This window comes from Octopus sinensis, linkage group LG2, assembly GCF_006345805.1.
Source record: "Octopus sinensis linkage group LG2, ASM634580v1, whole genome shotgun sequence".
Classification (NCBI taxonomy): Eukaryota; Metazoa; Mollusca; class Cephalopoda; order Octopoda; family Octopodidae; genus Octopus; species Octopus sinensis.
In genome coordinates this window covers 78,959,809-78,973,243 of record NC_042998.1, presented here as the reverse complement: position 1 = coordinate 78,973,243, position 13,435 = coordinate 78,959,809, and the positions used below count along the sequence as shown (strand labels likewise).

Here is a 13,435-nt window from a genome sequence, read left to right as displayed (position 1 = left end):
TAGGAAAATATTTCAATGCAAATCATTATGACAAGACCATCTTTCCAACCATCAAAGCTAAAGACAGCATCCATGTGATTTATTATTTCATGCATGCTACATATAAGATAGAGGAGTGAAACCCTAAGAGAATTATATAAATAACGCAACATGCAACACTCCTATAGATAAAGTTTCTCTAATCATCTGTCATAAAACACAAATATCAAAAAGAAAAAGAAGTATAAGTCTAAGGAATATTACAGGTGTGATTTAAGCAATCAATGAATGTAATGCATTGCTTTCAATCTAACAACTGCAGTTAGAAATTTCAAGACAAAACTGTTTACCTAGATTGCAGTAGCACCATGCTTACCATAAACTGATCATTCATCAGCAGCAATACTCTGTGGTATCATACTACAAAACAAATTACTATTAATAACTATTCAAGCATCTCTATAATACAAGCAATATATAAATATATGCATATATACATACAGATATGTACACACCTTTTATCTTTTATTAAACTTTTAATACTTTTGATATATATTTAAAATAATATAAATTAATTAATTTTATGTATTGGCTTATGTTTTTCATTGTTTGATTTGCCTAATAGTGGTTTTATCTCTAATTTAATATAATATAACATAATATATTTTACTATAAAATTGGATTTAATCCTAAATCTGATTTTTCCCTGTAAGTTTGGATTTATTCCCTAATATTTTATATATATATATATATCATGATGATGATGATGATATATATATATATATATATATACATACATGCATCTATGGATACAGGACATAAAACAAATGTAAACAAAATGAGAAACAAAAACATAGAAAACGAACGTTTCCCGAACACGAAAAAACAAACAGAGAAACGAGACATGCAACATAGAGAACATTTCCTTCATCAGTTGTCCCTTGTTTTATCTACTCCGCATTTCGAAGGTAAGGACAAGATGCAACTTTGTTTCTATGTTTTTTATGTTTTCGTTTCTCATTTTGTCTACGTTTTTATGATGTCCTGTACCCATATATGCATGTATATACACATATATATGTAGGTATGTACATATATACATATATTTATATATTATTTATATTATTATATGATCGAACACCATGCATACTTTTCCAAGTAAGTTTCATCTCTATAATCATTGTTATTGCATGATATTGAGGCCTTTTGTATGATTTACATCTAAATCTCTTTTTGACAAATTATTTAAAATTTAAAAAAAAAAAAGAAAAAACTTCTTATATTAAGAACTGAAGTTTATAACAGCATGCCGATGATAACAGCTACTTGACCACACACCTAGGACACAAATCAAATATTGGAGTCCAGCCGTATCTGCATAACTAGTATGCTGGAATTAGAAGTTGTACTAAAATATTCAATTCTCAACTAAAAAATGTTATTCCACAACAGTGACAACTCACATTTGCCTCATTTAATATAATACTGAAATACATTTCAAATCTAATGTTAACAATGTTAAAACAAACACTATACAGATAAATAGGGTCTTTTTAAACATCCCTTGTTATATGATTAGAAAATACTGTACCTAATGTTAACAAAAACAAAAGTAGGTGAAAATAATCAGGGTGGAGCAGAGCTCTGTTTTCCTACTTACTAAAACTTTGAGGCCTTTTGATTCCATACTTTGCTTCTATAACTGAAATTTCTGTTCTAATTCTACTACAGATTCAGTCATAGGAATGAGGTCATCAGTATAAAGGAACTTACCAGCTTTAAAACTCCACTGTTATGGCCTGGAGGTCTCTGAGAATTGAACCCTGGTGAACACCTCCATGTACACTAGATTCATTGCTATACAACTTATTGGAAGCACATCTGTATGACACAAGATATTTGTATGCCACTAGCTTCTGCAACAACCACCAAATCACAGAGCGAGGGACCCCTCCTGTCAAAAGCTTTCTCTAGGTCGATGAATGCTAAGTACAGTAGCTTACTTTTTGTTAAGTACTTTTGCAGTTGTTTCACTTCAAAGAGACTAGTTGTAGTACTTGCCCTGAGAGAAAACAAAGCTGCATCTTATCTAGTCAAACTCACTCTTTCTAACAAATCAAGTTATAATTCTTTTGTAATTTTCACACACACACACACACACACACATTATATATGTGAAGATAAACTTACTTGGAAATGGACATCACGTTCAATTAAATAATAATAAATAATATAATATATATATATAAATTTAATGTAGGATAAAAAATTTTTTCTGAAAAAAAAAAATTTATCAATGGCCAGCATATTAAAAAATACCTTTAAAGATTAAAATTATAAACAACTTATAAATAAGGGCAAACAAAATTATAAATTTTTTCGTTTGCCCTTATTTATAACTTATATATATATATGTATATATATATATATATATATATACTTGCATATATGGGTACTGGACGTCACCAGCAATGCAAATAACATGAAATATGTAAACAAATGAGTGAAATACGTGAAGAATGAGAAAAAATGGGAAACAGAACAAGTAAACACAGAGAAAAGACCCTTCATTAGTTGTTGACTGTTTATCTACTCCTCCTCATTTCGAGCAGTTGTTGAATGCTCGAAATGAGGAGTAGGTAGACAACCGACAACTGATGAAGAGTCTTTTCTGTGTGTTTACATGTCCTGTTTTCCATTTTTTCTCATTGTTCACATATTTCATGTTATTTGCACTGCTGGTGATGTCGTGTACCTATATATGCATATATATATATATATATATATATATATATATATTATATATATATATATAATTTATTATTATATTATATATGCTTATTTATAAAAGTGTTTATTTCTATGTGTGTGCATATATATATATAAACACACTTTTATATGCATCATCATCATATCCACTTTTCCATACATGCATGAGTTAGATGAGAGTACACTGAGTTTTATACATACATACATACATATATACATACATTTTTGTAATGTAAGTGCACCTACCTTAACCTTTGTTAAGTATTCCACTTGTCTGATAAATGGAATGGCATATTCATCATTACTATCATTACTTAACGCCTGTCTTCCATGCTGGCATGGTTTGGACAGTTTGACAGGAGCTTGCAAGCTAGGGGACTGGATTAAACTCCATCTATTTTGGAATGGTTTTTGTGGTTGGATGCCCCTTCCACTGCCAATCGCTCTATTGAGTTAACGGGTAAATGACTGAATATTTCTCAAAAACATGCACCCTTCATGTAAGTCTCAATGATAACCAGCATGACTAAGTGACAAGGCCAAGTCTCTGAATTATGGTTATAGTCCTTCTAAAGACTTTCCAACAGCTTCCATTGACTCAATTTCATTTACAAAGCTTGGTTCAACCCAAAGCTATTGTAAAAGCCACTTACTTAAAATGCTGTGCAGTGGGCTTGAACTCAGGCCCTCAAAGCTGTGAAATGATATTCTTAACCCTTTGGCCAAACCAGCATCTAAATAAAGCCTGCCCCATACACATTTAGACATACCCACACCCATACACAGATACACTTAGATACAAACACTCAGTATATGCTTAGATATATGCACGCACAGTGAGATACTCAGATATCAACATTCAAAACAATTTCGCATGTGTGTAATTTGTGACAATAACTTTAAATGTTCACATTTGTAAAAATATAATTAAATTCCCCCCAAAAAAACCAAAAAAAACAAGCAATGAAAGAAAGCATGATGGAGAGAAAAAGAGGAAAATGAAAGAGCATGGAAAAAAGGAAAGAGAGGGAGAGAGAGAGAGAGGAGTGAGACTAACATGCAGACAATAAAACTGAGAGATAAAAATGGAAGTTGTCTGAACAGAGGTCAAGACTTCTGATAAACTTCATTTGGAAACAAATGAGCAAAGAAAAATTGAAACCAAGCTCATCAATTTTTCTTTCTCCCCCCTTCAGCTGAATAAATTCGATAAAAGCTCCCCCATCATCATCCTTGTTTCAAGCCAAATGTTGTTGCTATGATCAGTTACTCGTTATTCTCCCCCAGCTTCCACTGTCCACACTACTATCACTATTATCATCACCAAAACCTTATTCATTATAATTAGTGGCGACATTATTTCTATGTAAAAGTACTTGCTTCACAAAATATATTTTTTACTAATCTCTAAAATATTTTAATCACATGTTTTTAGTCTTAAACATTTGAAGAGAGCACTCTCACTCCACAACAACAAAAACTGAATGATTAATTCTAGGGTGCTCAATGAAGGCTCTGATAGATCAGCTGCTTTTGTGCCATAGATCCTCTGCAACAGAAGAATTGTTTGTTAATATGCCATGATGATTTAAAAAAGGAAAAAAAAAATTTTAGTCAGGAGATAAGTGCCATGCCTATGACATGACAAGAATTCTATGACTGATGGGGGAGAGTGAAGAAGATATCCTTAAAGTAGATATCCTTACCTTGGATGCTTATATTAGTAGAAGGAAAATGAAAAAATAAAATAAATGCGCCCTTTTAAAGCCTAGCCAGGCTCATGGGCCCGGTTTCCCAGTTTCTATGGCATATGTGTTCCCCAGCTGGACGGGACACCAGTCCATCACAGTGTTACTCATTTTTGCCAGCTGAGTAGACTGGAGCAACATGAAATGAAATGTTTTGCTCAAGAACACAATGTGTTGCCTGATCCAGGAATCGAAACCACAATCTTACAATCATGATGCTGACACCCTAACCACTAAGCCACGAAAGTGAGATGAAACTTGTTGGGGATAAAACTGAAAACTAAGTGAACAACAATTAGTGAGTGTACTTACAGGCAAATGTAACAATAACTAAACCTTCACTTTTGGTGTATATGAAGCTGGTGTTTGGAACATAACAAATGGATCTTTGATAAAATTATGATGGAATATTCTTATTTAACCCTTTAGTATTTGCATTATTCTGCCAAAATTAATGCTTTTTTTATCCACATTGTTTTGAACTAATCATGCATTATCTTGTAGCTATGAGATTTTGGTGAGGTAGCTGTTAATTTTTAAAACGATATTGTAGGGTTGGTGTGAGAGACCAGATCTGGCCAGTTTGAACATAAAACAGGCAGAATACTTTTGGCTGGATATGGCCAGTTTAAATGCTTTAACCCTTTTGTTACTGTATATATTTTGAGATGCTCTGTGTTTCTTTCAATTACTTTAAATAAAACAAAGAATTTAGTAAAATAACTTAGTTATCATTCAGCTAGTGTTAGGAACATAAATTGTGGCTAAGGTTTAGTGGAAGATTTTAATTCAAAACTTATGAAAACAAGACATTTGTATTCAGAGCCAGAGCCGGTTTCAGCCGGGTTGGTAACGAAAGGGTTAAGATGATGATTTTCTAGCATAAAACCAAAAGTGGTTTCTGTCCATTAAGTGTGACAAGGGTTTAATCCTTTAGCATTTAAACTGACCATATCCGGCCAAAACAGTTCACCTGATTTATGTTCAAACTGGCTAAATCTAGCCTCTCACGCTAACCTTACAATACCATTCTAAAAATTAACAGTTACTGCATCAAACTCTCAAAGCTACAAGATAATGCAAATTAATTCAAAACAAGGAGAATAAATAAACATTATATTTGACAGAATAATGTGAATACTAAAGGGTGAAATGGGAATGATATATTTTACTTAAAAGGAATACCTTGGGATAACTATAAGGAAGTTAGGAGATTAACAGGACCTTATCTAATAAATCATTACCAGACCAATGAAAGAGAAATAAAAGCCTACTATCAACAAGTTAACACAAGAGAATTATCAACTTGTGTTTATATAAGGCCAATATTGATTGTTAAAGGATATTGAGGAAAATGTAGACGATGATGATGGTGGCAATGACTGAAGATAAGACTGCTTACAATGAAGACAATAGAAGAGAATGGTAATGATGGTAAATGACAAAACTGATAAGGATGGTAATAAGAATAATTATGAGAAATTTGAAGGTGATAATAGCACTGGAGATGATGAGCATGTCAAACACTGCAACTGAAGATGAATGAAAACAATGAATGGGTAATAAGAATAATTATGAGAAATTTGAAGGTGATAATAGCACTGGAGATGATGAGCATGTCAAACACTGCAACTGAAGATGAATGAAAACAATGAATGTACAAATGAAAATGATGATGGTGGTGGTGGTGGAGGTAGTGTTGAAAATGGCAAAAGAATGCAATTAAAATTAAAGTTCTATAATAATAAAAATGAAAATTCGACAAGCTACCTGCTACACGGGTCAACTACTCCAAAAGCTTTTAGCAACAAAAGAGACAGCTATTAAAATAAGAAATATCCCCTCCCAAAATGAGCATGTGTTACTACAGAGGAAAAGATAGAGAGCTGCCACTTAGATGTTGGGTTTTTCAGAACAAGTATTTTTAAGTTGACACTTAGGAAAACTGCATATGACAACAAAGCCAAACTGTATCTAGGTTTACACTCTGTTATGGATCATCTGTTCTCTGACACTCTCCATGGCCTTCGAAATCTGATCCAGTACTTTAATGCTGCCATAATATGCTCTCTCTAAGGTATTTCTAAAGCCATTTACAATGAAATTACTACACCAGTCACAGAGTATGACACCTTCCTGTCCTTGATAATCTTTAAAAGAACAAACTTAATTTCATGCACACACACACACACACACACTGCACTAACACATGCATACAGAGTAAAAAAGGATAGAAAAGATAGAAGTGTATGTGTGTGTGTGTGAGTGCACACGTCTGCAATACGGATGTTGAGATTAGTTCAAGTCTGTTGCAGTGTTAAGTAATCTTTGTGTATGTTTATGAGGTGCTGTTTACTTACTGAGGTTTCACAGTCGGTAGGGTGGGGTAAACTGGTAAGAAATGCAATCACTCAGCAGTTATAGGGCCTCACCACCAGCTCTACATCAACCCACCTAACAATACTCCTACACCGTCACTCTAACCAACTTATTAGATTATTTTGTTCTATTTTACTGTCATTACCCGCCTCTCTCTCTCTCTCTCTCTCTCTCTCCCCTTCTCTTATACACATGCACACACTGTCTCTCTTCCTCTCTCCTAATTTTAAGTAGGTTGGAATGGATAGCTATATTTTTAACTCATTACTCTTTCACACACATACACAAAGTAGATTTAACTAGAATTAGATCAACATTCAAGAAAAAAATACGGCATCAACAGCAACATGTGTGGTACAGAAAAGTCAGAGCCTGTAACTATATTTCATGTAAATGTAATGTATAAATGTATAAAAAAAACATTTATATTATTTATTTATGTGCATAAATAAATACATGTATGTGCACGTTTACACATACATATGTGTATGTGTACTTGTGTACAAGTGACTATGTGTAAATAACACATAACTGAGTGCATGTGTGTATATAGGCTATGTTTATATTAGCAATGGGAATCAGAAGGGTGTACAGGTGTACTGCATATACCTATTTTTCAGTTTACAGGATTTTTTTTTTTTCTATGTTGAATGACTTCTAAAGAAACATTATAAGCCGTTTGCAAGTTTACATCAAGAAAAATTTACTAGTTTATATATTTTAGTCATGCATGCATAGTCTATTCAGTTCAGATTTTATAATAAAATACTAAGTAAATATTACTTTGCAGTATAGTATTCAGAAAAAGAGTGTATCAGTATTCTTTCTGGTTAGATGTTTGGAGGTAGGGAGTAACAACTAAATGGTATTGTGAAGAGTAAAGTAAAGAAATGTGAAGTCAGGTCAAGAAATGTGAAGTCAAATCAAGTCAAGTATTACCAGTACTTCCATGCATTGGGGGAGAGAAAGGGGACTAAAATATCTATCTGTATTTTATGATTAATTGATATGGTTAAATAATATTGTTTTTGATTTGTATTCTTAATGTGGTTTTGTATTAAATATATATCATATACTTTCGTGTTTTACATATAATCATTAAATTCAAATTTGACAACTGTTTTGTAGAATTTAAAAAGACATAAGACAAAAATTTACCATCAATAATAATAGAATGTATTTTTGATTGTAGAGCTAGCTGAGTAATCATAAAATATTAAAAAATTATGGTGGCACAAAGCCATAACCTCTGGCAGACCACAACCCAACCAAAAATGACACGTGCATCAGTATCAGCAACTTCATTTGGAATAGTAGGGGTGATGAGACAGGTTCTTCAATCATAGCTCAAATCTATAAATATACCATTTTAAATATATGTCATAATGACATGTAAATCATAGAAACCTTGCAGGAATGCATGTAGTGGTACCCTCTAGAGATGCTTCAACAAATCAACATTCAGCATTCAGTGATCAGCCAATAGAAGAATGTTTTACATGGAGCTATCGCTAACATAACCAAAGTGACACTCTGCTTGTGCACCATTGACAACCCAAATGTTGCTCTGCTTGCAAAAGGATAAGCGTGAAGAAGCCTTTAACATGGATCTTCATCAAAAGAAAGAGATGTTCTGAATATTAAATTCATATGTTGAAGTGAGATCCATGGGAATTTTAAGGCCATTGATATGAACACACACACACCTACCTACCTACCTACCTACCTACCTCCTTACACAGACACACACACACATACATATCAAATATTCAAGGCTGAATTAAATGATTAAAATGTTGTATGACTTGTTTCACAGGTTCACAAAAGGCTGTACAGTATATTTTAGCCATAGCAATGTTTATGATTTTAATTACTCAAAATTAAACTCACACAGACAGATATGCTACATCTGGCATGTGCTTCAAATTGCCAGTAAGCAGTTTTTGCCAGTTATACATTTAGCTGTAGGTGCACCACATAAATTACGCCTAGTCAACATTTTAGGCCTACTTGATTGATGTTCTTCTGTGTGAGGATGATATTACTCGCATAGTAGTTGTATGACTAACTTAACATTGCATATTTAACTGACTGTGGCTAAGTATTTAGACTGGGTTTACATGATCTTAATTAGAAATTGCTATATTTGGTTTGAATTAGGTAGCATAATACATAATTCAATGCTTTTCTATTGTCTCTCCCAATAAGATATAACCATTTTTGATTAGGTGTCTGCATTGGATAAGATTAGAATGGACATGGCATAAATGAAATAGGCAGCATCAATAGTTTTTCAAACTAAAAAGTGAATCGTGAATATTTTACTGGTTCTACTTAGCAACAATGCAACTAGAAAATTATATTCTACACATTTTATTATATTATATATCTAGTATCTATATATTTTGAGAGATACAACCCTGAGAAAATGATTAAACTAAAATATTGTAAAAGACTGCCATTAAAAAAGCAAAATTACTTTAAAATAATGGTTTCATTCATATTGTTCATTCAGTGCTGTCCTTGTATGGTGATGACATTTCAAAAGACACTGAAAAATGTGATCTTCCAAATTGCTGGACACAAGAAATTTGCTTTAAAAAATTATCACCTGTTTTACTATTGAAAACAGAAAATTAGGTTGTAGTGTATATAGCAAGTATGGCAAACTTGAAGGAACATAAGGAATTCATTTGCTTTGTGAGTGTTGCAGTGCTGCAAGTGGCAAAGCATCAGTAATGTTAGGGCAAAAATCAAAGACTGCAAAACTATTCCTTGATATTTTTCTGGAATATAAACAACATAATCATATCTGGAACACTTTTGATGACAAGTGGGCTGGATTGGGGTTGATCTATAGATAAATACAACAATGCAGATAGAAATACTCAGTGTCTTAAGTAAGTTGCACAATTAAGGAATATATATTAAATTGTTACATTATCACATTATCCAATCAAATTAATGCATTAATTACAGATAATCAGATCAATATAAATGTAAATATGTGCTGCTAACTGGTAATCCATAGTTGGTAAGCCTAAGAATAAGTAAAATTAATTGTGTGAGACCATACAGCACAGTAATTTAATATTTAAGAAGATATCTAAAATATGTTTATCTATGGAATTATTCTATAATATAAAATAATACTTATTTTATATATTGACTAAAATATATGAAATCACACACATACATGCATGTGTGTATGAGATGAACATACATACTAATATGTATGAAAAGATTTACCTATGGCTTATACATACATATGTATTCTTCATCCATTCAGTTTTATGGCCATCTTCCTATGGTTAGATGAGTACTTATTATTGAGGCATAGTTTTTCATCCAAATGCCCTTCCTGTTGCCAACCCACACCTGTTTCCAAGTAAGTAATATTTTCTTGTGGGAAGACATGTTTTTCAAGGAAGATTGGGAATGAACAATATTTCTTGTATAATGGTGATGCTCATTTACAACAATCGAGTGATTTCAAGACAAGGCAACACACAAACACTTCTGTATATATGCAGGGCTGGTTGTGCGATTAAGAAGTGTCTCCCAATCATATTGGCATGACATCAGCCACCTTTATCCATTTATGTAAAATGTAAAGTAGCTATGAATCTCTCCAACATTAGAACCATTCTTACTCCTCCTATCATACACTGACCACTCAACACATCATATAAAGCAACCATTCAAGCTCCTATTGTCCCTCTCAGGTGAGAGGTTTCTGTAGTCTTGTGAATTATATGGCAACAACCTCACTAGTGTACTTTATACACTCTGCAAAGCGGTTGACATCAGGAAAGGCACCTAGCTGTAGAAACCATATCATAACAGAGACACTGGAAGAAAACATGTTCCTATGGTCTATAAAATCTTAACAATCCAACCCAAGTCAGCATAAAAAACAGATGCAATCATGATGATGATGATAATATATCCATCTTACAAGCATAATATTTACCACATTTGTTACCAATGCTGTTTCTGCCTGCCATATCCACATGGCATTAAATTATTTTGCTCAGCAGTATTTTATTGTATTGCATGTCACAGATTTTACATTGCAACTAGAAATAAGACAAGTTCTTAAATCTCATCTTAACCCTTCTCCGACACCAAAAAGAAAAAGAAATAAAAAACCAAAACAAAAATAATCTAAAATTTCTTCTATAGAAATGCAATAATAATAATAATAATAATGATGATAATGAGAACAACAATTACCTAAAATATATAAATAAAAAACATGCAATGTAGGTTTATATATTTCTTTCATTGAAACATTTAATGAGTTTGGAGTGACATCTCTTAACCCCAAAAGAACTTGAACACTTTAATTAGATGACTGAAAGGGAGGCCCCAGCAGTGCAGCATGATACATGCAGCAGAGAGCAGTGTTGGAAAATGTAATTTCAACATTCGTCTCATGTAAGTGAGAACTTACGACAACAACTCTTCAAAAAACCATTTGTTTTTCTCAATGTCTTATTTCTTTCTTGTCAGCTACATTTAAATGCCTTCCGTTGATTTATCTGGATCTATATCACAAAACAGTTGTTACTGAACCTTTTGTCTCATAAAATAAGCATCTACTGCTGCTTGAAGTGTTCCATATTTCTTATTATTCCCTTTGCTGCAGCTGTAAAAGACACATGGTCCCAATTCAAATTTAGCATAAATTGTTTTTCCCCAACACAGTGATCACCACCACCATCATCGCCCTAACCACCATCGCTGTTTGTGCATTTAACAGTAAGCGTTAGATGCACTAAATCTTTATAAAAGCTTCATAGTGTCAAAATGAATATAGCATGAGCTATTTTTAAGAAACTTCATTCACTTCAATAATTCTTTCAGTAATTTTAGCTAGGTATGGCATGTAAGTTAGCAAGTGGTTAAGCTATACTGTAAGGAATTTGGTTGGTCAAGTGGTAGCATAACTAAGGTTTTAGTTAAGTATGTATCTACTGAGAAAGTTTCATAGCTTGATCACAAAATTTGAAAAAGAAGGCAAGTATAATATCTAAAGTTATGTTCCAACAGATGTAATTAATCCATCTAACAAAAGAAGGTTTGAAACTTCTAAGTAAAAGCTTTTACTCCAGAATAGACACATTCAAAGCATATCAAAATAGATGTGTAAGTCATCGGGATAGAGGTACCACACACTATTTTGCAATCAATTACATAATCAGATGGAGAGAAGTTATACATGGGTAACACCAGAGAAGCTATGAAAATACAAGAAATATTTGAAGAGTTGCATCACAACAAACCTGTTAGAATAACAGATGCCTGAAACATCTAGACAAAAGTCAACAACCTCATCAGCCCATGAAAACACAGTGGATTTTAAACATCTGTTGTAAACTTTTTGTCAGACTGAAATGTTTAGAGCAAGTAGTCTTTGTAAGCCTGTGCAACTCAATTTTCACAGCACAGCTTTATTTTTTTCTTTAATGAATGAATGAATAAATGAATGAAGCCAAATTTTCTTCTCTCATTACAACTCTAAAGCTATGTGTCAACAAAACCCTTCCAAGCCAACAAAGGAACCTCTTGAGCCAGTGATTATCACACACAAGAGTGTGATAAAAATATCAATAATATATTTTGAAAAACAGTTTCTGTAAGGAACCTTCATAAAGCAGTGGATTGCAGACAATAGACAAATATTTCTTATAGGGAAAACTGAACTCAGCACTCTAATACTATGGAAGCTCACTCTGGTGTACTTGCATGTAAGTTGGTATACTAGGATTTAGGAAATTTAAATGTCTTGGTCATATTGCAACATCAATGAAAGGCTATAAGCCAGCAAATCTTCAGCTGATTATCACATAACCTATAAAGTACCTAGCAAAGAGTGTCTCTATGGATTTGCTCAATTTGCTAGAAATTTAACCAATTTAGTATCTTAGAAAACGAGGAATACATCAAGTAATGCCCTTCTAGATATGCCAACAATAAACAAAAATAGGATGGTCACAAATGGAATATGAGCATAGATTTGGTTGATGAGAGATGACCAGAATCTAAACAATAATAAACTTTAATTTTGTTTCTTTTGGACGTGATTGACTATGGGTTGTATCTTTTTGTTTTAGGTTTTTGTTTGATTGGAGCAGCATTGCTTGTGATTGAGAAACCCAATGTGGGAGAGACAAACTCTAGCAATTGCTACATCATCAGCAAACAGCATGTCTTTCATGAGTGGACTACATAATTTTATTGTGGCACTTGAAATAAACAGAAGAGACTACCATCTAACATGTAGGTAGATCATACAAGGGCATTTTCTGTTTTTGTCACTTCGCTTGCAGTTCATAAAGAAAGAAAACCATATCTGCTATTGATCTTTCAACCTTGAATCTGAACTATGACTGGATATAAATATTCTGCTGGCTTCTGAAGGTAATACAAGATGACCTGAACAAGGGTTTTACCAATGTTGTTGAAGAAAAAGATGCCTTTGAAATTGTAGTCATCATCCTTGCCTTCATTTTAACAGAGGGTGTTGTCTTGCTCTGATCTAGCTCAAGTACCTT

The 13,435-nt window shown here is 32.9% G+C and overlaps 1 protein-coding gene across 4 annotated transcripts in view; it reads right to left on the bottom strand.

Annotated features, from left to right (window-relative positions):
• Positions 1–13,435, bottom strand: part of LOC115232418 (vitamin D3 receptor) — an 822,423-nt gene that overhangs the window by 85,133 nt on the left and 723,855 nt on the right. The window lies entirely within an intron of this gene.